The sequence below is a fragment of the Balaenoptera musculus genome, chromosome 20 (genome assembly GCF_009873245.2).
Source record: "Balaenoptera musculus isolate JJ_BM4_2016_0621 chromosome 20, mBalMus1.pri.v3, whole genome shotgun sequence".
Lineage (NCBI taxonomy): Eukaryota > Metazoa > Chordata > Mammalia > Artiodactyla > Balaenopteridae > Balaenoptera > Balaenoptera musculus.
The window spans coordinates 10,426,331-10,450,004 of NC_045804.1; the positions used below are offsets into that span (position 1 = coordinate 10,426,331).

Sequence of the window (23,674 nt, forward strand, 5' to 3'; positions counted from 1 at the left end):
CACGTCCCACCCAGATTTAAACCACGCGGCCGGAGCTTCATGGGACAGGCTTTCAAATTGGCTGGTAACAAGGATACTGGCAGACCTCAGAGGTTACAGTGAAGGCGGGGTGTGTGGTAAGAAGGGGGAGAATGCGGGAGAACCCGGTAGACAGGGGCACTGCGGAGGGCAGACGTCATTAACCCCCAAGGGGACATTCCTGCAGCAACCTGGGAGCCTTCTGGGTTGGTGGTGGATTTTATCTGTCATTTACTCATTTTTGCTGGAAAGAGCTCCCACAGCCTGACCACTGGGGTCAATAATGAGAGTGTGTGGGGTGGCAAAAGGGGACCGCAGTGGGGTGATCACCCAGCTGGGGCGGACAGGGGACATCACCACCAAGTCAGTGTCACTGGCTTGTCACACCCTTTCCTGGGCTGGGGCCCCTGACGGGGATTTGGGGGCATCCTGTGCTGGACCCAGACCTCCTCTGCTGCCTCTCCATTGCGGGTCCTTTGGGACGGGAGGGTCACCCTGCCCTGCACGGCCCCTCAGCCATCAGCCCCCTTTTTGTCATTCTCCTCAGCTCCCTCCTTTCTCTCCCTGCACCCTTGCCCCTCCTCGCAGTCACCCCACAGCAGCGCTCAGGGCCTCCCTGCTCTGGCTGTGCTGAAGCTGACTGGGGTTTTAATGACTCCACTGGGGTTGAGGCGGGCGCCCCTGCCCTGGCCTCCCAGGCCTGTCCTCCCTGCCAACCCATCCTCCCCACCAGCTCCGTCCTCTTCACCGGCCTGCCGCCGCGCAGCCCCTTGCCCCACTGCAGAGCACAGGGGCGCCCTGGGTGGCAGTCCCCACCCCGTGTCCCTCCGCTTCTGCGATGCATGCCCAAGTCCTTGACTTTCCCTCAGCATCACAGACACAAAACTCAACACACCCCCGGGTCAAAGGGCCCTCCTGTCCTTCCTACCACCTGCTCCGCCTGGCCCCATGCCCCCGGCAGACCCCAAGAGGCCATGCTCAGATTATGAGAATGTTTCTGTTCATTGCAACCCTGGCTCCTTGCCCCAACTGCCCTCGGGTCCCCAAGGGCATTGTGAGCAGCTAGGACCACCAAGAGGCCTGACAGGGCATCGTCCCTGCCACGTCATCAGCAGGAATCCAGGGACCTGCCCCTTCCTTCCCCTCCAGGCCTGCATGATTCCATCATTCCATTCATCTCTCCAGCTCCTCCGGGAACTCTCAAGCCAGAATCCAAGGTTAGGGCCCAGGGCTGGGAGCTCCAGGCAGGGCAGGGAGGCTCCTGATGGGAAGCAGGGTCCCAGCCTGTGCTTCCACTGACCCATGGACTCTGGGCTGGCCACTCCACCCCTTTCTGAGCCTCAGTTTCCCAACTGTCAGGATGGGCCGGCACTAGGGAATCAGCAGAATCCCCTCCATCCTACTGTTGGGCAGAAAAGCCTGAAACAAGGAGGCACTGCCAGGTATTTTCTAATAAGCATATATTATTTTTATAATTGGAGAAAAACAAACTTCATGACAGGAGTAAATCACAGCAAAAGCCATAAAATTACCTCCGGGCCCCGAAGGGTGGCATGAATGGCCTCACACGGCTCAGAGAACAGCCAGAAGTCGGCCCTGATGGTCAGCCAGCCAAGTTTCCCACAGGGGGACAAAGCAGCAGAATTGCCTGGTATGGACAGAGGGACCACAGAAAAGTTGCTGAGCTCACCCTGCAGGCAGGACGTCCGTGGCCATACCACCGGTGGGCCAGCAGGCCTCCTGGGAGCTTGGCTCCCACCCCGGGCCAGCCGAGCCCCGGCCCTCACTATCCACAGTGCCCCACCTCCAACCCGCTGCCTGTCTCGCAAGCATGCAGGACACTGGGAGGGGCGAGGCGCACAGCCGCTACTGGCAGCCGGCCACCCCAGCCTCAATGACACGCTCATTTCTATGCACTGCCAGCCCCGCCAAATCCCGTGACCTTGGCATTTGGGGGCCACGGGAGAAGGACGTGGTGCGTGCACAGCCCCTCCATCCAACGCATCAATTAACATTCCCTGTGCAGAAGTTGGGGCTGTAATTACAGCAAGTGATTAACAGGCCGAGGTAGCCTGTCTCAGAGGGAGAGATTAACAGCCGAGGTTGGGAGTGCCTGCGTTCACCTCGGAACCACCGGTGCGTCTTAAACAGGGGCCTCGGTGCCCTGGAAGCTGGTGATTAATGGAGGGATGAGAGTGGGGACGTTTCCCTGGCACCCGTCACCGAGCTTTTTGCTCTTGGCGGTCACCGTGCCGGCCAGGTGCGGGAAAAGGGAGGGCAGCCAGGACTTGAGGCAGAGCACCGGAGCCCCAGGGGAGGCGCAGGCCTCGCTCTGCCTTCCCCAGGCTGCAGAGGACCCCGGGGCAGTGGCTTCCCCATGGGGGAGAGGCAGAGGAAGGCCAAGTCCACAGGGCCCACAGACATCAGGAGACTCATTCCCTTCATCAAACCACGTGGAATCCGTGGCCACCCCTCCCCTCCCCCGCCCCAGGTAACACTCGGGCCTCCTCTAACAGGCAGAGGCTCCTGCCAGGACAGCCGCCATCCCAGCAAGGGTGCCCAAGTCAAGCAGAACGCCTGCTCAGCTGGCCGAGGGAATGGAGGAGCTTGTGGCGGGGGCACCTCTGAAGGATGGAGAGGAAAGGCGAGGGGGAAGACACCCCCGGCGAACTGGGTGTTTGCAGGTACGTGGATGTGCTGACACCCATGCAGGTGAAATAGCACATGGTGCGTGTGTGTGAGAGTGTGTGTGTGTGTGTGTGTGTGTGTGTGTGTGTGTGTGGTGGGCTGACACAGTGCAGCAGGTTACCTATTCTTTCAGGGTTAGACCACCTCCTGTCTCCATGTGAGGTGCTGGGACACAGGCATTGAGGGACCAAGTCCTGCCCAAGAGGCTCTTGGTCTCACAGAGAAGATGGTCATGCCAACTTGATAAATACCCAAGGGCTCTGAGGATGAGGTCTGCATAGGGAGCCCACAGGCGTCACGGGTCTGACCTGTGGGACAGGGACAGGGGCAGGAGGGGCAAAGGAGAGAGATGACCCCGAGATGAACCATGAATTCAGCTGGGAATTTATCTGTCAGGTGACTGGTGCCAGGCACACATCACCATGGACATGGCCACCGTGGCCAGGCCCCAGTCCTCACCTGGACCCCAGTCCTCATGGTGAGACAGCACAGGCTGCTTGGGTTCACAGCCCAGTGCAGCCACATGCTAGCTGTGTGGCCTCGGGCTCTTCCTGGGCTTCAGTCCCTCTACTGCCCACGGGAACGACAGGAGCTCCCGCCTCTTAGAAGGACACAGCACACATGCCAGCACCTCGCAAGCTCCCGTGGGGCCAGTGCCCAGCGTGGTTCCCCCTGTGGGTGTGTCCCTCGGTGTCTATCTGGGCACACACCCTAGTGGACCTCTGGGTGGGTCTACCCTGACTGCCCCTCTTCGTCCAGTAACCAGATCACTCCTGTGATTGGCGAATCACTGCTTCCTCTATTCCAACCAAAACATCTTGCCCATCCTCATAGCACTGTGGTTGGTCCACGGGTTCACGTGTGACCCCAGCCAGACCTTCCCAAACAGTCCCCGGAGTTTTTACTTACGAAAGGGCAGTGGGGAGAGGCCCTCCACTCCCTGGAGTCGCTAGACCTACATGAAGGGCATCCAGACTTGCTGAGGGCATGCCTCTTCCCCCTCCAACCTGAACTGAGCAGGGAAGCTGTTGGGACGCAGCCAACACGCAGGGGCCCTCTCCCCCCGCTCAGTCCCCACATCCAGGCACCGGGGGCCAGGCTCACTCGCGCACTCCCGACCACATGAGCGGCAGAGGCGGGCATCTGAAACTCGCACCTGGGAGATTTGGGACTGGCACACACAACACACTCAGCAGTCGCCCACAGATGACCATTGCACGTGCGGGCACTGCTAGCACCAGTGTGCGCAGGGCACCTCACGAGCCCCCACAGGGGTAGATTCCACACCCGCCCCACTTCACGGCCCGGGAGGCCACCTTTGCACCGCCACACACATACTCCAGGTGCCCTGAACCAGCCAGGTCCAAGCTGCACCCTCTTCCTTCCGGAAACCCAGCTTCCACTGAGGTGCTTCCACTGAGGACTTAAACCAAGGCCTTCTCCCCTTGACCAGGACTAGCCTTGAGTCCGTGGTTCCATGTGCCCACGGCCAAGAACATTTCCCCAGGACAACAGAGAGAGAGCTAGAGCGAGCTCTGGCCGGCCAGGAGCGTCAGCTGCTGCCATGTCAGCCAGTATCCCAGGCACGACAAACGCTCAACACAACAAATGAAGAAAAATGAACTATTTCCATTGCCGAAAACATTCCCATCCCCATAGGGTTTAAGATGCGACGTAAGAAGGGACAAGTTACCTGCCAGCCATGCCGCCCCTCCCCGGGCACCCCCTCCCCTCCCTCAGCTCCCTGCCTTCCCTGGATGGCCCCTCACCCTTTCCCTATGTGCATCTATCCTGCGCCGCCGAGTGCAAGGCCAGGAGGCTGCCCCTGGAGAGATGGCCCTGGCAGTGTGCAGCGGGAATGAGGCAGAAGAGAGTGCTGGTCAAACGTGAGGTGTGGGGACGTGTCCGTGCACGCAAGACAGGCAGCCTGCGGTGGTCATTTAGTAGAAATCACTCCTGAGGGATGCACCCCCTCACTCTGAACTTCAGGGAGGCATCTCAGCGCAGTGTAAACCTGCCTTCCCCTCTGGTGGCCGCCACGCCCCCTCCAAGTTCCTGCAAGCGCGGAGGCTGGGCAGACAGATATCTGAACACGGAGCCCCACCCGTCTTCCCTCCTGTTCTAAGGGAACACCACCTGAGGACTCACCCCTTCCACCTGGGTCCTGTCTGCAGCACTTCTAAGGCTTTTCCAGGAGTGCCAGGAGCTGGGTACAAATTAGGGTTTTCTGTCCCCACAAGCTTGTAATTCTGCCAAGGATGAGAGATGTTGAAATACACAAGGCAGTAACCTGTTTTGGGAGTGACCAGTCCTTTGCCAGGACTCCCCTCCCCTGCCCCCAGGACCACTGTGAACCGCTGACCAAGGCTGGATGCACCATAGTGTCGCGCTGGGAACCATTGGACCTGTGGCTGCCCCCTGCCACCCCCCAACCAGGGCCTCCATCAGCACCATGCCCCCAGGGGGATTCTCAAGGAGGCAGAGGAGATGGGGCATTGCAGAGCAGTTTTCACGGCTACAGACCGAAGTTTCCAGGCACTGCGGTGTCTTGATTCCATCTGGTAAGGGTGGAGTAAGATGGAGCCACCAGGCAGTGCTGGATAATAGAAACACAACAGGCTTTGGGATCCAGAAGATGTGGTCTTGGGACTTGGTGCTGACCCATCCAGAGGGACTTGACCAGATCCCTTGATGTCCCTTGACCTTGCTTTCCCCATCTGTAAATGGAGGTACCATCCTCTCTTTATGGGTCTGTTGAGAGGATTAAGTGAAGATGGCCCAGGAAGAGCTGCTTCATGAATATTCATGCCCAGGCCAGAGGGACCGCTAGCTCAAGGCTCTGCTGGAGTCCCAAGTTGGAGGGCATCTACAGAGGGGCCCGGGGACCTTCTTCTCTGACTGGCAGAGATGACACGGTGGGGAGGAGGGGAATGCTCAGGTAACTTGGATGAGAAGTTTAGATCATCTAGATGGGGCCATGGACTCTGGACCATCCCAAAGCCCACTAGAACAACCATGTCCATCGCCCGTGAAAGGATAAACAAAGTGTGGTCCATCCACACGATAGAATATTATTTAGCCTTAAAAAGGAGTGAAGCACTGACACACGTTACAACATGGATGAACCTTAAAAACATTACCCTAAGTGAAGTAATCCAGACACAAAAGGATAAATATTGTATGATTCCACTTGTATGACATCCCTAGAATAGGCAAATCCATAGAGACAGAAAGTAGAAGAGAGGTTTACCAGGGGCTGGGGGAGGGGGAATGGGGTGTTATTGGTTAATGGGCAGAGTTTTACTTGGGGACGATGAAAAAGTTCTGGAAGTAGATAGTGGTGATGGTTGCACAACAGTGTGAATGTCCTTGATGCCACTGATGTGAACACTTAAAAATGGCTAAAGTGATACATTTTACGTCATATGTATTTTACTACAATAAATCTCAAAAAAGAGAAAGCAGCATGCTGGACTCTGTAGGGAAAGAGGGGGGTGCAGAAGGGGGTGCAGGAGGGGTCCCCATTCTGCTGGCCAAGCACTCACTAAGTGCTTCAGTTACTGGGCAGAGAGGACCTGTTGTCAACACAGCTCTAACAACCGGCTTCGGAAGAGGGGCAGTGGAAACCCTGCCTGCCCACCCTGGCCTCTCACTGGCTCTAGAGAGGGAGGGTTGGGGAAAAAACCCGCTGTGTTGCTGTACTGTGGGGAGTCATCTTTTCTGTAACATCAACAGTAACATCAGGAAATTTCCACTTCCAAAGACACCTTACCCTGCATCCAGCCTCCCCACCAGCAACTTCAGGAACCCCCTCTGCAGTTCTCGACTCCACACCACACTCCCTGCAGATGGCTGGACTTCTTGAAAGCAGCTGGCCTGCGGTCTGACCAGGAATCAATCCTCCGTGCGGACGGGAGGCCGCCAGAGAAGCCCGACAAACCTCCAATAATTACAAGGAGATAAGACCATCAGGTATAATTAAACAGTGTCCACAGGCAGACCACTCGGCTACAGCTTCTGTCCCCCGCCCCCTCCTCCTTTTCCCCAAGACTGCAAAATAAATTATCCTGTGAAGTCAGCAGAGGTTGAGCTATGGAAACAATTAAACAGAAATTAAAGCTAATTCATTTATACTCCAAGCACAAAGTGGATCATGTAGGTTTTTTTTCTCTCTCTCCTCTTTTCGCCTTGGTGTTAGAGAGGACTATTATGGGAAATTAATCACGAAGCAAAGCAATGAAAGTGATCTATCACTCGCTAAAGTGCACTGACCGACTGTATAAAATCTATTATAGCAGCTGGAAAATGTAGAGGTAATGCTGTTTGGGAGAAGGGAGAGGCCAGGGAAAGAGGGGGTTCCTAGCTGAGGTCCGAGTGATGGCCAGGCCAAGGACCCGCTTCCTCCACGTCACATTGTGCTGGAAAGAGGTTTGCATCCGAGTCTCACTGGGCTTGTTCAAGGGGTCCCTGAGGCGAGGCTCACACCCACAGAGGAAAAGCATGAGAAGGATCCCCCAAGGCCAGCGGGGCTTGGGCCTAGGGGTCAGAGGGAGAATCTGTGTGATTCTCACCATTTTCCTCAACATAGAAGGGTGGGGCTGTGAGGACAAGCCCCAGGAAGGAGCCCTGCAAGAATCAGCCAGGCCTCAGTGTCCCCATCTACAAACTGGGGGTGACGCAGCCTGCCCTGCCCCCTCTCCCAGAACCACGTGAGGATGAAATGAGCAAGTGGGCAGGAAAGTCTTCTGGAAGTATGGAGCGTGGAGATGCCGAGTGGCTGGCGCCAGGCCCAGTAAGCCCTGTTCCTGGTTTCCTACTTTCAAGAGAAACAATTTCGAAAAATTGTTTTCCCATTGTGTGGGGGGTGGAGATGGCATAAGTGGAACATTTCCTCCAAACAAAGGGGGGCCCAGGGCTGCTGGGGCAAAGAGCTCAGAAGCGCCGGGAAGGAGGAGGCTGGCCCAGGAGAGGCATCATCTTCAGGATGCTGAGCTCGGGAACTGCTGGGAGAAGACCTGGGGCTGGTGGATCCCCTAAAGCCCTGGGGGCGCCAAAACGGATGCTCAGGAGGTAAACGGGGGAGCTCAGGAGTTGGGGGGAAGGCTGAGCTTTGAACTCAGCATAAAAAAGGAAGAGACAAAGGCCGCCTCCACTCTGCTGCTCTCCTGAAGGGCAGACAGCCCTTTCGGCAGATGGGGCTGCCCCTGGGAGCCCACACACCCCACTGCTGCCCCAGGGCTCACTTGCCGAACCAAGGCCTGCTGCCATGCTCTCAGGCAGGTGCCAGGGGACGGCCAGAAGGGGAAAGCAAGGCAGGAGAGAGGAGCCAGGTGATGCGTGAGAAAAGGCACGTCCAGCTATCTCCTAAGCCCTCTCATTCAAGAATGGCCCTGACTTCACAGCCCAGCCCAGAGTCAGGCCCAAGTCACCCAGGATATGCCTGAGGCAAGGCCCTCAGAGAACGGCAGAGGGGCCAGTCCCCTGGGGCTCAGCCCCTCCTCCTTCCCCCTCTGCCATTCCTGCACACCATCCCCTGTGCTAAGAATGGGGGTGGCCCTCTCTCCCCTGGATCGTCTTCCCTTTACCTCTCCTGTCTGCACTGCCAGAATCATCTTGGGGCCTGTGCAGTAAAGGGTTAGCTTTGCTCCAAAAAAGGTTTGGCCCTTGCCTCTGGTTCCTGGGAGGTCCCCTCTGAGCCCTTGGAGGGTCCTGACTAATAAGTGTCTTTGTTTACCGGGGGGTCTTGGGCAGCCAGATAGTCACACTATGCTGACAGTGTGATTTGGGAAGGGGGCCTGGGGGCCGTGCTGTATCAGTTTGACCTCCTGGGGGGCCACAGACAAAGGTCAGCCACGTGGGTGGTCAGTGATGTCTATGTTATCAGCTCCCAGTGAACACTCTGGACCCCAAGGCTCAGGTGAGCATCCCTAGGTGGTGAGCACTGTCAAACATCGTTTTGAAAGGATTGAGGGCCGTCCACACGACTCCACTGGGAGAGGAACCTGGATATTCACCCCTGGTCTCGCTTGGACGCTGCCCTGGGCGCCTCTTCCCACTGCTGACTTTTATTTATTTATTTATTTAAACATCTTTATCGGAGTATAATTGCTTTACAATGGTGTGTTAGTTTCTGCTTTATAACAAAGTGAATCAGCTATACATATACATATATCCCCATATCTCCTCCCTTTTGTGTCTCCCTCCCACCCTCCCTATCCCACCCCTCTAGGAGGTCACAAAGCACCGAGCTGATCTCCCTGTGCTATGCGGCTGCTTCCCACTAGCTATCTATTTCACGTTTGGTAGTGTATATATGGCCACTCTCTCACTTCGTCCCAGCTTACCCTTCCCCCTCCCCGTGTCCTCACCACTGCTGACTTTTATTTGTGTCCTTTCCCTGTGATAGACTGTACTCTTGGGAGTGTAACGGCTTTGCTGAGTTCCCCCAGTGAATCACTGGACCCGGGGGTGGTCTCGGGGTCCCCTGAGCTGTAGCGGTTCACAAGGCATATTAGGAATCATCGTGTCCAACTCTACCCGTGCAGTTGAGGAAAATGAGACTGGGGTTAAGGGAGTTGTCCAAGGTCGTGTAGGGCCATGGGAAGTGGGCTGGGACCGGTGTCCCCTCCCTGGGACAGGGCCTTCCCCCTTACACCTTTCATCCTTATCGCCTTCCCCAAGGGAAGGGCTCACTGGGCAGTGTGTCAGCAGACTAAATGAGTGAGAGGGGGAAAAGGGGAGATGCGGGCACTAAGGCTGGTCCCCACTGGCCAGAGATAGTGAAGGAGCAGAGTGGCTGCCAAGGTCTTCTGCTTGGCAGCCGAGGGTCGGCACTGGGGACGAGGAGAGTGTTGGGCCGAGATAGGGAGCACCCTGGAGCCACAGCAAACCCAGTGCACATGCTGGTGCCCCGGGGGCAGGAGGCAGGGGCCTGAGAGTAGAGTGACTAATGTCCTCTGCCACTTCAGCCTGGCACCTGGGCCGGGAGGCAGCCAGCGTCACAGCACCAAGAGGCCAGCACCTGCCCCTCAGCCTCGGGTGGCCAGGTGTGAGGGCGGGATTAATGTTGGGCTCCCCTCCAAGGCTGCAGGAAAGAGCATGGCGGGGCCTCTTCCAGACGGGGCTTCTACTTGATGCATCACTCTGTGTGGGAGGGGGTCCCCACCAGGACCGGCCACATGAGTTGCAGGCCTCAGAACAAAATGAAAATGTGAGGCCCTTGTTCACATTTCGGATAGCAACAGCAGAGCTTTAAATCAAGTGCCAGCCCTTCCGAGCTTGGAACCCTGCACAGCCTTCCAGGTGGCACAGGAGCAAAGCTGGTCCTGAGCCACAACTACTGAGCCCACATGCCACAACTACTGAAGCCCGCGCACCTAGAGCCCATGCTCCACAGCAAAGAGAAGCCACTGCAATGAGAAGCCCGCGCACTGCAAGGAGGAGTAGTCCCCGCTCGCCACAACTAGAGAAAGCCCATGCGCAGCAATGAAGACCCAACGCAGCCAAAAATTAATTAATTAATTAATTAAAAAAAGAAACAACACAGCAACTCAGTGCACGCACGCACGCACACACACACTCAGAGCCTCCCTCTGACACTCGGGAGACACTGAGCCCAGGTAAGAGTTGGCTGAAATGACAGCACAGCTGACATCGAGGAGCAGCTGTCCCAGAGAGCTCCCAGAGGGCCAATTCCCCAAAAGGTGGGCGAGCAGATGGGCTCAGCCCTCTGGCCTAGGATCTGAGGTCCCAGAGCTAGAAGGTGCCAGGAGACCAGCTAGTCTGACTCCCTCCATTAGCAGATGGGGAAGGAACTGGAGGCTAAGAGAGGCCAAAAAGCTGCCTGGACTTCCCTCCCCAAGAGGTTCTCGGTGGACAGCGGAGGTTCTGCACCACGACCTTCCTCTCCTTGCAGGTCTGTATTACTAGCCCTGACCCATGGCTCAGTAAGAGCAAGGACCTCACAGTTGTGCCCTGTGCTCTGGTTCTGGAGCCCGGCCTGGGGCAGGACACGCTCTTCTGCTTCCAAGACGCTCAGAAAGGGCATGCGGGTGTCCAGGGTGACGGAGCTGGGGAATGGTTGGGCTGGGCAGGGCCTTCCAAGCCTGTGCCCCCGACCCCTGGGGGACACCACATGCGAAAACAGAACTCATTGGCCTCCTGCACCAGAAGCTTAAAAACCACCTCCTAGGGGGAGGGGAGGAGGGACAAATTAGGAGCATGGGATTAACAGATAGAAACTACTGTTCATAAAATAGATAAGCAACAGGATTTACTGTATAGCACAGGGAATTATATTCAATATCTTGTAATAACCTATAATGGAAAGTAATTTGCAAAAAAAATAACTGAATCACCATGCCATACACCTGAAACTAACGCAATACTATAAATCAACTATGCTTCAATAAAATTTTTTAAAAAAGAACAAAAAACCACCTCCCGGGTCCTTGAGAGCACTTGAGCGCTTGGAGCATAATAAAGAGTTCTGGGCGAGTGGACGTCAGTTCGCGATGTCATTTAATTGCAGCAATTACAGAACATAAAAGGACTAAAACAGCCCCTGCCTCCAGCTCACATGACAAAGTAGAGGCACGGGCACCCAACAGCCAGAGAACACGGATGGTGGAGCCCACTGTCCATGAGACCAGGCAGGAAAGTGCCTGACCTGGGACCTAAGACGTGAGGGGTGTTAGCGCCTGGAGCTCCTGGTCTGGTTCATCACACAAACATGAGCCCACCACTGCCAATGGCCGGAACTCCCAGCAGGGTGAGCCAGATCCCTCTGCTTCCCCCAGCACCTAGAACAGCACCAGGGACACAGTAGGTGCTCGGTAAATAACTATTGAAAGACTTTAAGGAAAAATGTTGCTTTTCATTTCCTGCCATCACGGCCAAGCCGGAGGCTCTTCCTGAAGTACAGGACGAGGAAGAAAGCCAGCAAGTACCAGGACCAGGAACAGGAACAGGACTCTGTGGTCACAGAGAAAGAGAGAGCACAGGCACGTGTAAAATTTGCATAAATACAGAGAGATCCACGTTTATTTATGTTTCGGGGTAGCAGGACGATAGATGAATTCTTTTCTTTCTGATGTTTGGTATTGTTCCATTTTTCTACAATAAGTATAATGTCTTAATAGGAAAAACAATGTAAGAATAAGGGCTTTATTTTTCATGCAGGTACCCTAAACTGGGATGGGGATAAAAGAGCTCCATCGAGTCCGGGATGGGGGCGGGGTGACAGTAAGGCCTCCAGGACTGCAGGTCAGAAGGGCTGGGTTCCAGTTGTGGGGCAGTAATTCGGGATCTGTGAGCCCTGAGCAGGTAACTTCCCCTCTCTGTACCTCTGGTGCCAGGACTGTGGAATGGGCTAAGGCTAGACTCTTCCTCCTGGAACCAGGAGGAGCAAATGGCTAGATAAAGGAAAGGCATGAGCAAAGGGTAGTGAGCAGCCCACAAACGCTGCAACAAGCTCTTGCCGGTCCAGCACAGGAGTGGGTACCAGCGGGGGGCGGGAAGGGGGGTGGGCACAGTGACAGGGAGGAAATAAGAAAAAAACGCAGCCCATGGCAACGGGGTACGCGGTGGTCTGTGTTTAATTAATGCCCAGACACCCCCTTCTCTGGAATCCACCCTCCCTCCTGCCCTGCGGGGTGGCCACGCCATAGACAATGCTGGGTCTCGGGCGCAGGGACCAGAGCGCTCGGGTGCAAGGTAGGAATGGTGGGGAGGAGGGCAGCAGTGTGGCTCCCTCACTCAGGAAGCTACACCCCTTCTCCACTTGTGACCTCCCATGACCTGAGCCAGAGTGCTCCAGAGCAGCCCTCCCACCATGCCTCCCACTTCTCCCCAAGTCACAGGCTGGGGGCACCGGTTTTGAGAGACTAATGAAGGGAGAAAATTCAGTCTCTGGATCTTCAACAGTGTTCTCCACCAACCCCCTCAGTCTAATACATGGCTACTTTTTTGTTTGTTTGTTTTCAATTTAAGGAAGTTGAATTCCTTTTCCTAGACAGAAAGGACTCATATTATTTTTCTCTGAAGAACACTTTAGTACCAAATTGGATTTTAGTGTCAACTAAAAAATAACGTATAAAAACATTATGTTGGGCTTCCCTGGTGGCGCAGTGGTTGAGAGTCTGCCTGCTAGTGCAAGGGACGCGGGTTCGGGCCCTGGTCTGGGAGGATCCCACGTGCCGCGGAGCGGCTGGGCCCCGTGAGCCACAATTGCTGAGCCTGCGTGTCTGGAGCCTGTGCTCCGCAACAGGAGGGGCCGCGATGGTGGGGGGCCCGCGCAGCGCGATGAGGGGTGGTCCCCGCTTGCCACAACTGGGGAAAGCCCTCGCACAGGAACGGGGACCCAACACAGCAATCAATCAATCAATCAATCAATAAGAATGCGAATTTAAAAAAAAAAAAAACAAAAAACATTATGTTAAGTGAGAGGAGCCAGTCACATGATTCCATTTACATGAAAAATCCAGAACAGGCAGATCTGTAGAGACAGAAAGTGGATTCGTGACTGCCAGGGGCTGGGGGGAGGGGAGGATTGGAAGGTGACAGCTAAAGGGCATGGGTTTTTTTAGGGGGGCACAAAGTGTTCTAAAATGGATTGCGGTGATGGTCGCACACCTCTGAATATACTCCAAACCGTTGAATGGCACACTTCAAATGAGTGTGTTGTATGGTGTGTGAGTATATATCTCGTTAAAGCTGTTATCAAAAAAATTTTCTTTTGAGAGAGTCAAACTAACTAATGCAAAAGCAGCAGGTGCCCACTGCTGGTCTGGATGACCAGCCTGCCTCTACCTCCACCTCTCACTGCCCGTCTCTCGCTCTGTCACACAACCCTCAGGCAGGTCCCCCATCATGCCACGCCTTCTCCTTCGTCCCACCCTGGGCATCTGTGCACCCCACATGTCCCGCCCTCATACACACACACTCGCCCTTCTCCTAGCCATCCACCCTCCAGGAATGATCGCCAGGGCAGGGTTGTGAGTTTTCCTAGGGGCGCACACAGCCCCCTGTCCTCACCCTGCTGAGCACTGGTCACTCACCCTGGAATTCCAGCTGTTGACTTAGCTGACTCTGCCAACTGCTAGTCAGCAGGCCATTCAGGGCAGGGATCTGCCTCTGGGCTCACCGTCCCATGTCCCAGCCTCACAGGGCCTTGTCCATGGCAGCAACTCAGACAAAAGCCACTAGACGAACAGAAAGGCTCCCAGTTCGCCCATCATCGACCTGCATTCGCAATTGTCAGGAATCTGTTTTATGTGATGTGATTTTAATTTGATATTATTTCAATAGGTTCTTCTATGAAATACATAATCAGCAAATTTGTCATTCTTGACGACAACGCAGTATTAACAGTTTAAATTCTTCCCGCTGTTAGTGCAGATATAAACATCCTTGCACAAGTAAGACTGGGCATTTTTAGCAACTTCTGTGCTCCGTGCTTCCTGAAATGGGATTACAGGATCGATGGGCATTATCCATTTTATAATCCATTACATACTGGCAGAACCCACTGCTGAAAGGATGTCTTGAGCAATGAGTGTTTTTATACAGTCCTACTGGGACTTGATATTTATATATTCTCAATTTACCTTTTTGCTAATATAAACAGGTGGATTATTTCAGGTCATTGAAAATTCTATACAGTTTAACCTTTAACTGTATAGCCTGACAAATTCCCATTCAGGGTGAAGTAGACATGCGGGTTTTTCGATGAAGTTACTGCTCCAGGACCTGGGAAGGGAGCCCTCCTATTACTCCCACCACCATTGGGGGACCAATCTCAGCCACTGGGGGAGACAGGGATCAACTAAGGCCACGATGGAGGGGAGGACCCGGAAATGCTCCTAAAAAGTGTGCATGCCTCCAAGGCTGGAAAATGGAGTTTGGGAGGCACTGGGTACCCCACAGGACTCCCAGTCTCCAGGTGTCTTTGCTCTCTGACGCCTGTCCTGAAAACTGCTCTGACTGCAGAGGCCCTGCGTAGTGAGGCCACGCTGAAGGTATCACCGTGCCCCGAGTCCAAGAGTCTAAAGTGTCTCTTCCTCCTTAGAAACCACTCCTCAGTAGCTACAAGTCTGCAACCATCTCCAGACACAGACACTCTCCTGCTGACACCAGGGCCAGGAGCCCCATGGGGCCACCCCACCCCGTGGACTGAATGTGTGTGTCCCCCCATATTCAATGAGACGGTATCTGGAGGTGGGGCCTTTGCAGGGTGAGTCAGTCACGAGGGTGGAGCCTTCATGATGGGATTAGTGCCCTTGAAAGAAAACACCCCAGAGAGATGGTCTCTTTCTCTGCCACTTGAGGACACGGTGAGGAGTCTACAGGCCAGGAAGAGAGTCATTTACGAGACACAGAATCTGCCAGCACCTTGATCTCAGACTTCCCAGAACTGTGAGATAGAATGTTTGTTGTTTAAGCCACCGAGTCTATGGGATTCTTGTTCCAGCAGCAGGAGCTGAGATACGCCCCTCCCCTGCCACGTTACCTTTTATCCATCTGCTCCCATCGACCATTTCCAGGGGTCTTATGAGATCTCCTGTCATATTAAGGCAGTGTCATCTTTAAGTAAAGTCCGGACACACACATGCACACACACAGACTCCACCCCTAACCCCAGGGAGGTTATGGAGCTCACCTCAGGGATGTTGAATCTCATCTACAGTAAAGAAGAGAATGTCATGATGTTAGTATTTATCCAAGAGAGAAAATATACTATGTAAAGAGTTTCTTGAGTGGAAGCTCTTTTGCTCTTGAGAAGGATCTCTGACAACCCATCCTCATGTGTCCAAATCCCACCTCCTCTCAGAAGCTATGTGAAATGCCAGCTCGCCCAGGAAACCCTCCCAGTTCGCCCCTGTACATCCTAGCCCTTATCAATGTCCTCCCTGGCATTCACCATTCTGTGCTTGAGTCTCATCTCTCTTACTAGACGTTGAGCTGCTTGAGGCCGAACTGTCTCTTACACATTGCTGCATCCCCCAAAAGAGTGACTTATAGAAAGTGCACAGTAAATATTTGAACCAGAAGTTCAAATACTTGTATCTCCCACATGATGAATTAATCAATTTCCAGACGCAGAAATAAAAGATTATAATAGAAAGTTTAAAGATTTTATCCAGCAATTCCATGACTGGGTATGTACCCAAAAGAATCGAAAGTGGGATCTTGAGGAGATATTTGTACACCCAGGTTCATAGCAGAATTATTCGAAATCGCCAAAAGATGGAAGCAACCCAAGTGTCCATAGATACATGAATGGATAAACAAAATGTGGTCCATCCATACAATGGAATATTATTCAGTTTCAAAAGGGAATGAAATTCTGACACAGGCTACAACATGGATGGACCTTGAGGACATTATGCTGAGTTAAATAAGCCACTCACAAAAGGACAAATATTGCATGGTTTCACTTATATGAAATACCTAGAGTAGTCAAATTCATAGAGACAGAAAGTAGAATGGTGGTTGCCAGGAGCTGGGGAAGTGGGAGTGGGGAGTTACTGTTGAATGGGCAAAGAGTTTCCGTTTTGCAAAAGGAAAACGTGTTCTAGAGATGGATGGTGGTGATGGCTGCACAGCAACGTGAATGTTCTCAGCGCCACTGACCTGGACACATAAAAATGGTTAAGATGGTAAATTTTATGTTACATGTATTTTACCACAATTTTAAGTTTAAATGTTTCCAGTATGATAGGAATTAAACTTGTCTAAATGTCACCAGGCACCACCAAACCCCACTGGGGTTCTGCATGTTTGGGCGCCTGGAAATGGGTTGGGAGGAAAGAAAGATCATCCTGTGCTCACAGAGGCCCTGATGCTTCCATGACTTCTTAGTCAGCTCCGGCTTCTATAATAAAAATACCATAGACTGGGTGGCTTAAACAGTGGACATTTATTTCTCATGGTTCTGGAGGCTGGAAGTCCAAGATGAAGGTGCTGGCAGATTCAGTGTCTGGTGAGAGCGCTCTTTCTGATTCATAGATGTCCATCTTCTCCTGTGTCATCATATGGCAGAAGGAGCAAGGGAGCTCTCTGAGGTCTCTTTTACAAGGCACTAACCCCATTCATGGGGGTTCCACCCTTACTACCTAATCACTTCCCAAAGGCCCTCACCTCCTAATACCATCACACTGGGGATTCGTTTAAACACGTGAATATTGGGAGGTCGCAAACATTCAGTCACAACATCACAGTGAAAGACCAAAGTTCTAGTCAATGAGTTTCTCTCTTCCAAGTTCAGTGTCCCCATGAGCTGATCAAAGAGAGGTGATCAAGGAATCCATTGGTTCATTCAACAGGAGTTACTGAGCCTGAGCTCTGAGCATTGGGCAAGCCCAGACGCCAGGAGTACAACCAGGGGTGGGACAGCTGTCTGCCCAACAGGAGAGAGAAAGACTGGCAAACACACAAATTAAATGCAATTTGATGAAATGCAAAACTAATCAAAGCCAAACCTTTCAAAGCTGCCAATATCAGGATATCCAGCATCCTGATATCTTACCTCCCACAGTTTCCGTGTCCTGAATCTCATACTCCCCTTCCAGCCTCAGTGCCACCAAAATGAGTTGACATCACTAAGGGGTCGTGGGGTTTCGCCTCCTCAGGGGGAGTAGGCATTGTCCTGGGAGATGAAAGGCTGGGATTTCAGTCCTGCACTTGTGACGACCTCATTGATTTTCCCTTCTGGGCCTCAGTTTCTCCACCGTTAAAACCAAAGTTGGGTTAAATAATCCCCAGGACCCCATTCTGTGATGGGAAACTTCCACTCTCCCACCAGGGAGGGGAGCCCAGGATTCTGGAGAGTTCTGAGCTAATAAAATAACTCCATTCCCCATTTGGATAAAAAATGAGTTTGACAGAAGGGTATTGCAGAGAGTGATGTTCAGGCAGGTTTACCAACACACGGCAGACAAACTGCAGGTTACAGCCGGTTCCCTAGAACCAATATTTACAAACAGTCTCAGCATTAACGTGGGCAAGCGGCTTCCTGTGCGTCTAACTCAGCCTCTCCTCCCCCCACTCAGCTTGGTGGAGGCACCAGAGCTCTGTTCCAGCCTTTCAGCGGTTTTAAAGAGGAGAAACAAAAGCAAGACAACGGCCTCTCTCTCCTGCCCAGCATGTCCGCCCTGGGGTTCCATTGCAAAGCAGCGTTCTTGAATATGCAGCAAGGCCCCCTTTCCTGGGATGTCAGCTTCAAGTGATGAAAGCTGCTCCCCCCAACAATGTGCAGAACGCTGGGTCCAAGACTGCCGGCCCCCGGGAGAGTGTTGAGTCTGGACCGAGCACAAGGGCATCGCATCTGGAAGCAAACGCCTCTGCTGGAGGAGCAATTGTAAAAGCAGCCCTGCTTTGTCTCATGCCTTGAGAGGCAGAGAAGTCACCCCTCCCACAGAATCTCTCCAGGCACCACGTGCTCAGGACCTACACAGTCACATAACTGGATAACAAGGATTCTGGCATATAATTCACCATCGGATAAGTGCCCATCATGATGCTTAAAGAATGTTGTCTTCATGGCTTTAGCACGGAAAGGGCCCTCCGGCACCTCCCAACCTTGCCAGTTGCCCCTGTAAATCAAGGTTTCTCAACCTCAGCACCACTGACAGGTGAGGCTGTCCTGGGCACAGTAAGGTGTTGAGCAGCATCTGTGGCCTCCACCCTCTAGATGCCAGAGCACCACCACTGCCCCCCAAGCTGAGACAACAAAGATGTCTCCAGACAATGCCAAACGTCCCCTGGGAGCAAGACCTCCCCTGGTCGACAAGGCTGCTGTAAATTAAAGGACCACAGGTACATCAGGTGGCAAGAATCTCTAGTCTGCCACAGACCAGGTAAGCCAGAAGGCAAAGACCTCCACACCACCCAGCAGACCCCTCTGCTGTGATTACTTGGATTCACCAGTGAGTTTCCCAACAAGGAAGAAAGCCCGCTGTCCTCATTTCCAAGAAAATGATTCCTATTCTTTCCAGAGGGGCTATGCCCTGGCAATTTCAGTTTCATTTCTAACGACAGAGCTCTCTCTTACCCCCATTCCAACCCCAATGGGGGAGAACTATCTGCACCTCTGAAGCTCTCTCTAATCACACACGTGTAAATCAAATTGAAGTTTTTACACTCGCCAGGATCTCAACATCTGAAGGCACCTGGCTGGAATTCTTTGAGAAGTATATTGTAATATCACTCATCACCATCTATTTTTCTAAGCTTGGAGTTTTGTAATGGAAATCTCTTTTCTTGTCTGAGTATATACCCTATGTGTATAAATTTCAAACCAAAAGGCATGGAAACTCATTTTTATTTAGAATTTTTACAAAATCTCTTGAGATAACTGGCAAAATGCTGGGGATGTCGCCCACCCAGGATGGAAATGGCTGACCTCCAGCCTGGTAGAAAAGCACAAGGAAAATGGTTGGATTCACCAGGACAAGTCAACTGCTGTACACGGGTCCTCAGGTCCCAACACCCCTTGCAGTCTGACTCAGCTTGAAGCCTGGCCTCCACGCAGGGCCCCAGGGCCCCACAGTCTCCCTGGCGTCTCTCAGCCACAGCCCAGGGAAAGGAGGTTGCCCCCCCCCCGCAGTATTCACCCCCTTGCCTGGAAGTGACAGGCGTCACTTCCACTCACAGCCCACCAGGGAGAACTAGTCACGTGACCCCCAGGAGCGTGAGGCCTGGGGAGTGTAGTCCTGCTGGGCAGCCTCCTTCCAGCAACAACTAGGCACCAAGAGGGGAGCCCAGCCCCACGGTGCTGAGCCAGCTGCCTCGGTCAGCGGGCCAGTGGGCAGCACTCACATGGCTCGGGAGGAGGCCGGCCTCATCTATGAAACTGGACTGTGGCATTGAGCCAAGTGGCTTCCTTCCCAAAGGAGAGGTGACCCTAACTGTCGTCCTTATTTTTTGTCACCTTTGTCATAGTATTAAGTCCCAGGGAATTAGGTGGGAGTGGCCCCCAGCCCCACTACTGAAACAGGTCATAAAATAGGAAGCGTCTGATCTGCAGAGTTCAGAATGGTCAGAGCGGAGGACACTGGAATTGACAAATCAAAGGTGGGTGGGAGGTGGGGGTAGTTCTGTTCTGGCTAAACCATGTCCCAGTGGCTGGACATGAAACGGACACTGGCTCTCAATTCTGCCACCCTGGTACATACAATTAAAAGATCATGGCGCAGGGGCTTCCCTGGTGGCGCAGTGGTTGAGAATCTGCCTGCTAATGCAGGGGACACGGGTTCGAGCCCTGGTCTGGGAAGATCCCACAAGCCGCGGAGCAGCTGGGCCCGTGAGCCACAATTACTGAGCCTGCGCGTCTGGAGCGTGTGCTCCGCAACAAGAGAGGCCGCGATAGTGAGAGGCCCGTGCACCGTGATGAAGAGTGGCCCCCGCTTGCCGCAACTACAGAAAGTCCTCGCACAGAAACGAAGACCCAACACAGCCATAAATATAAATAAATAAACAAATACTTTAAAAAAAAAAAAGATCATGGCGCAGATGAACCAGGCCTGCAGAGGGCCCTGTGCAGCCAGGGACCCACCTCCCATCTTCCCCTGACCCCTGTGTGGGTGAGAGAACCAGGCACTTGAGAAGGTGAGAAACAAAACCACTGTGTGACACCAGCCCAGCCCCTCCTGCTCTTAGCACTGCAGCCAGCAAGGCTGAGGACTGCGAGGGGCCGGGACACAGAAGGACCTCACAGGTGGCAGACGCACAGAGCACCTACCAGCCCCTCCACACCAGTGGCCAATCCCAAGGTCAAGTATCGCCAGCCTGAGCCCCCCTCTCCTCTCCTGGCGGGATCACCACTCTCTGAACCCTCACTCTCAGCTGTTTCTGTGCACAGGGCTATCCCTCTTCTGCACCGGGGGACCCCGAAAGCACGCACAAACTCCTGTCTGCCAGGATCATCCAGCCAGCTTGCTGGTAACTATGCTCTTCTTTTTCTTGTCTTTCTTTTTTTTTTTTTTTTAAACCAATTGCCCTTCTGGGAGAGAGAAGAAAAGCCAGATCTTTTGGAAATACCATCCTGCCGCTGCATGTATAAAAGCCATCAGTTCTGAAATCACAGTGCTGGAAAAGAAGCTGGAGGGAGGGCCGCCCCGCAGCTGTGCCTGGAGTTCTGTGCTGGGCACTAGCTCTGCTCGTTATCCTCTCCGCCCGCCTCCCCCTCCCTCCAGCCCGGTCTCTCGCGCATCTATTTTTGTGGTTGATCAGTGTGCCTCTGTTTCCCAACCAAGGGCTTACGTATGTGTATTTCTATACATCATTCCCTCCGTGGAGGCTTCTGAGCCATGCAAATGGCACCTTATGCAAATCAAAGACTCCTCCATCTGCTTCCGATATTCCCCACTTCCCCTTAATAACCTGTTTTAGGGGATGCGGTACATGCAGCAGATGATACAACTTTATTTTTGTAAACCCAGTTGGTCCTGGAGTGCTGGCAGCCACAATAATAGAAGAGTGCGCCTGTTACTGCCTCTCACTGAGTCTGCTGTTAGGCAGCACCTCATTAAAACAAGCCGGGAGGGGCTCCAAGAAGAAGGGAGAGGGCACAGTGGGGTCCCAGCAGACCAGAGTGGAACACGGAATCCTGGCCTCTCCCTCTTTCTGCTTGGTCAGTGTTTGCCGTGGGTCAAATTGTGTCCCCCCAAAAATATATGATGAAGCCCCTACACCTGGTACCTCTCAGTGTGACCTTATTTGAAAACAGGGTCTTTGTAGATATAATAAGATGTAAGTTAAGATGAGGTCATAATTGGAGTAGGGCATTTGATCCAATATCATGGGAGTCCTTACAAGAAGAGAGAGGACACAGAGACAGGGAGAAGGCCATGTGACGATGGAGGCAGAGGCTGGAGTGATGCAGCTACAAGCTGAGAAACGCTGAGGGCTGCTAGCAACCACCGGAAACCAGAAGAGGCCAGGAAAGATTCTCCCCTAGAGGTTTCAGGGGAGCGGGGCCCTGCAGACACCGCCCCATCACAGCCTCTCCAAGGGCCTCTCCTTCCCACCTGCGACTTCATAGGTGTTGGTGTAACTGGGGTGGTGTTTATTTTCCCTGCCCATTGTGCCCCCAGCCCCTGCTTCAGGGCCTCGGGGTAGATGCTCAAAAACTCCCTGGCAGAATGAAGGTAGGAGGGCTAAGTAACTGCCCCCAGGTAACACAGTGAGCAGGTGCAGGTGCAGATGGGGTAGGAAAACATCACTCAGAGTCAACTCCAAACTGTTTTTTTTAAGACCTCTTTTAGTGCCCAAAGGATACTCTTGCCATCAAAAACTCACTCTCACCCCAGTGAAGGGTACCTAGGATTCTGTGCACTGATTTTTCAATTTCCTGCGAGTCCACAGTTATTTCCAAAAACAAGTTAGGGGGAAAAAAGATCATTTTCTTTTTGTTTGACAAGATGCTGCGAAGCCCAACAAGGGCTTACCCCTCTCCCCACTCCCACCCCACGTACATCACCTGGCTCACAGGTGGGCTTGAGGCCTGACAGTCTAGAAGCAAAGTCTGACTTCCAGTAAGAGGTAAAGAGAGGCATTCAGAGAAAAGTTGTCACTTAGAACCTAAGTTTTTCAAACACCCATGCAACCAGTTCTGTGGCTCCCAGGAGAGAGGGGTACTGGGGGCCAGGAGTGCCTAGTGGGATTCAGACAAAGAAGGGAGGGACCTAGAGTGGGGGTGGGGCAGCTGGCCACCGACGAGGTGCCCAATGCAGGAGCTGGCCAGTCCTGAAGGGCAGAGGTGGTCCGTGTAATCGGGAAGCGGTCATGTGGAAGCAGCTGGCCGCAGACCCAGGTAGCAGACGCAAGTCTGTGCAAGAGGAGGGACCTTCTAAAGGAGACGATGGGCTAGACCTACACACACGTCACGGGAGGTGATGCCGGGGAACGTCTGGGGTGTTACCCGTCAAGGGAGCTCCAAGCGAGCTGGAGGAAGGAGGGAGAAAAGGAAGAAGAGCCTTTCATTCTCCAAAGGGAGGAAGATGGGCCTGAAAGCTCCTGGGCGTCCCTGGAAGCTCTAGAACAGGTCAGCAAATCAAGGCTAGGGGCCAAACCCAGCTCGCCACCTGTTTTATAAACAAAGTTATTGGAACACAGTCACGTTCGTTCACTTACATATTATCTAAGGTGGCTTTCACGCCGACGGCCGAGTTAAGTTGTTGTGACAGCGACCGTCTGGCCCTAAAATACTGACTACCTGGCCAATGACAGAACAAGTTTGCAGAGCCCTGCTCCAGAGCATTTCAACTCTATGAGAGCTGGTTTGAACTTACACAAAGCCTGGATGGGGGGATTTTTAACGGGATGCAAAGACAAAAATGCACCCCCCCATGGAGAGAGGAACCACCAGCAGTGTTCTCCTCTTACCTGCCCTGGGGGAAAACCTCAGTTCTGGCAAAGCAAAGGCACTCTGTGACCTTTGGAGAGGCCAAGCTAGGGTCAGGCACCTGCACTGTTACCTGGAAGTAAACTGTGTTTTCAGAGAAGGGAACATGCCGTGAAGTGGTAGAGTATTTCTGATGTGATTCAGGACAGGAAGCCCAAACTAAGAGAATTCCAGAATAAAGATAAAAACCCAAGTGGCCAGAACATTTTTAGAACAAAAATCAAACCTAGGGAGAAACTTTCATCTAAAATTGATTGTCCAGACAGCTCACAAGGGTGACTGGTCCACACGCAGCCAGGGGGTCCTGTTCCGAGGGCTTCTTGGCCCTGGAGTCCAATGGCCCCATCCACTGAGCCTGCCTAGATCCATTGTCTGAATTCCACATCATTCTCCTGCCCACACGCATCCCACCCCCCGCAACCCGGGCATCTGCAAGGGTCCAGGCATCCCAGGCCTCTGGGCCTCCTCCCTCTGGTCTTGCGCATCTACGAGGCCAGCAGCCCTTCCTGCCATGGAGAGTTGCAATGAGTCTTTGCATGTGTGTTTCAGAGATGGTGAGGGGGT

The 23,674-nt window shown here is 53.3% G+C and overlaps 1 protein-coding gene across 11 annotated transcripts in view; it reads right to left on the minus strand.

The window, feature by feature from the left end:
- Positions 1 to 23,674, minus strand: part of RBFOX3 (RNA binding fox-1 homolog 3) — a 448,464-nt gene that overhangs the window by 355,846 nt on the left and 68,944 nt on the right. For 2 of the 11 annotated variants that reach the window (XM_036837408.1, XM_036837407.1), the window contains exon 2: positions 6,479 to 6,646. The exons of the other annotated variants lie outside the window; for them this stretch is intronic. The gene's annotated coding sequence lies outside the window, so the exon portion shown is untranslated. The remainder of the gene's footprint in view (positions 1 to 6,478; positions 6,647 to 23,674) is intronic. 11 annotated transcript variants of the gene reach the window in all.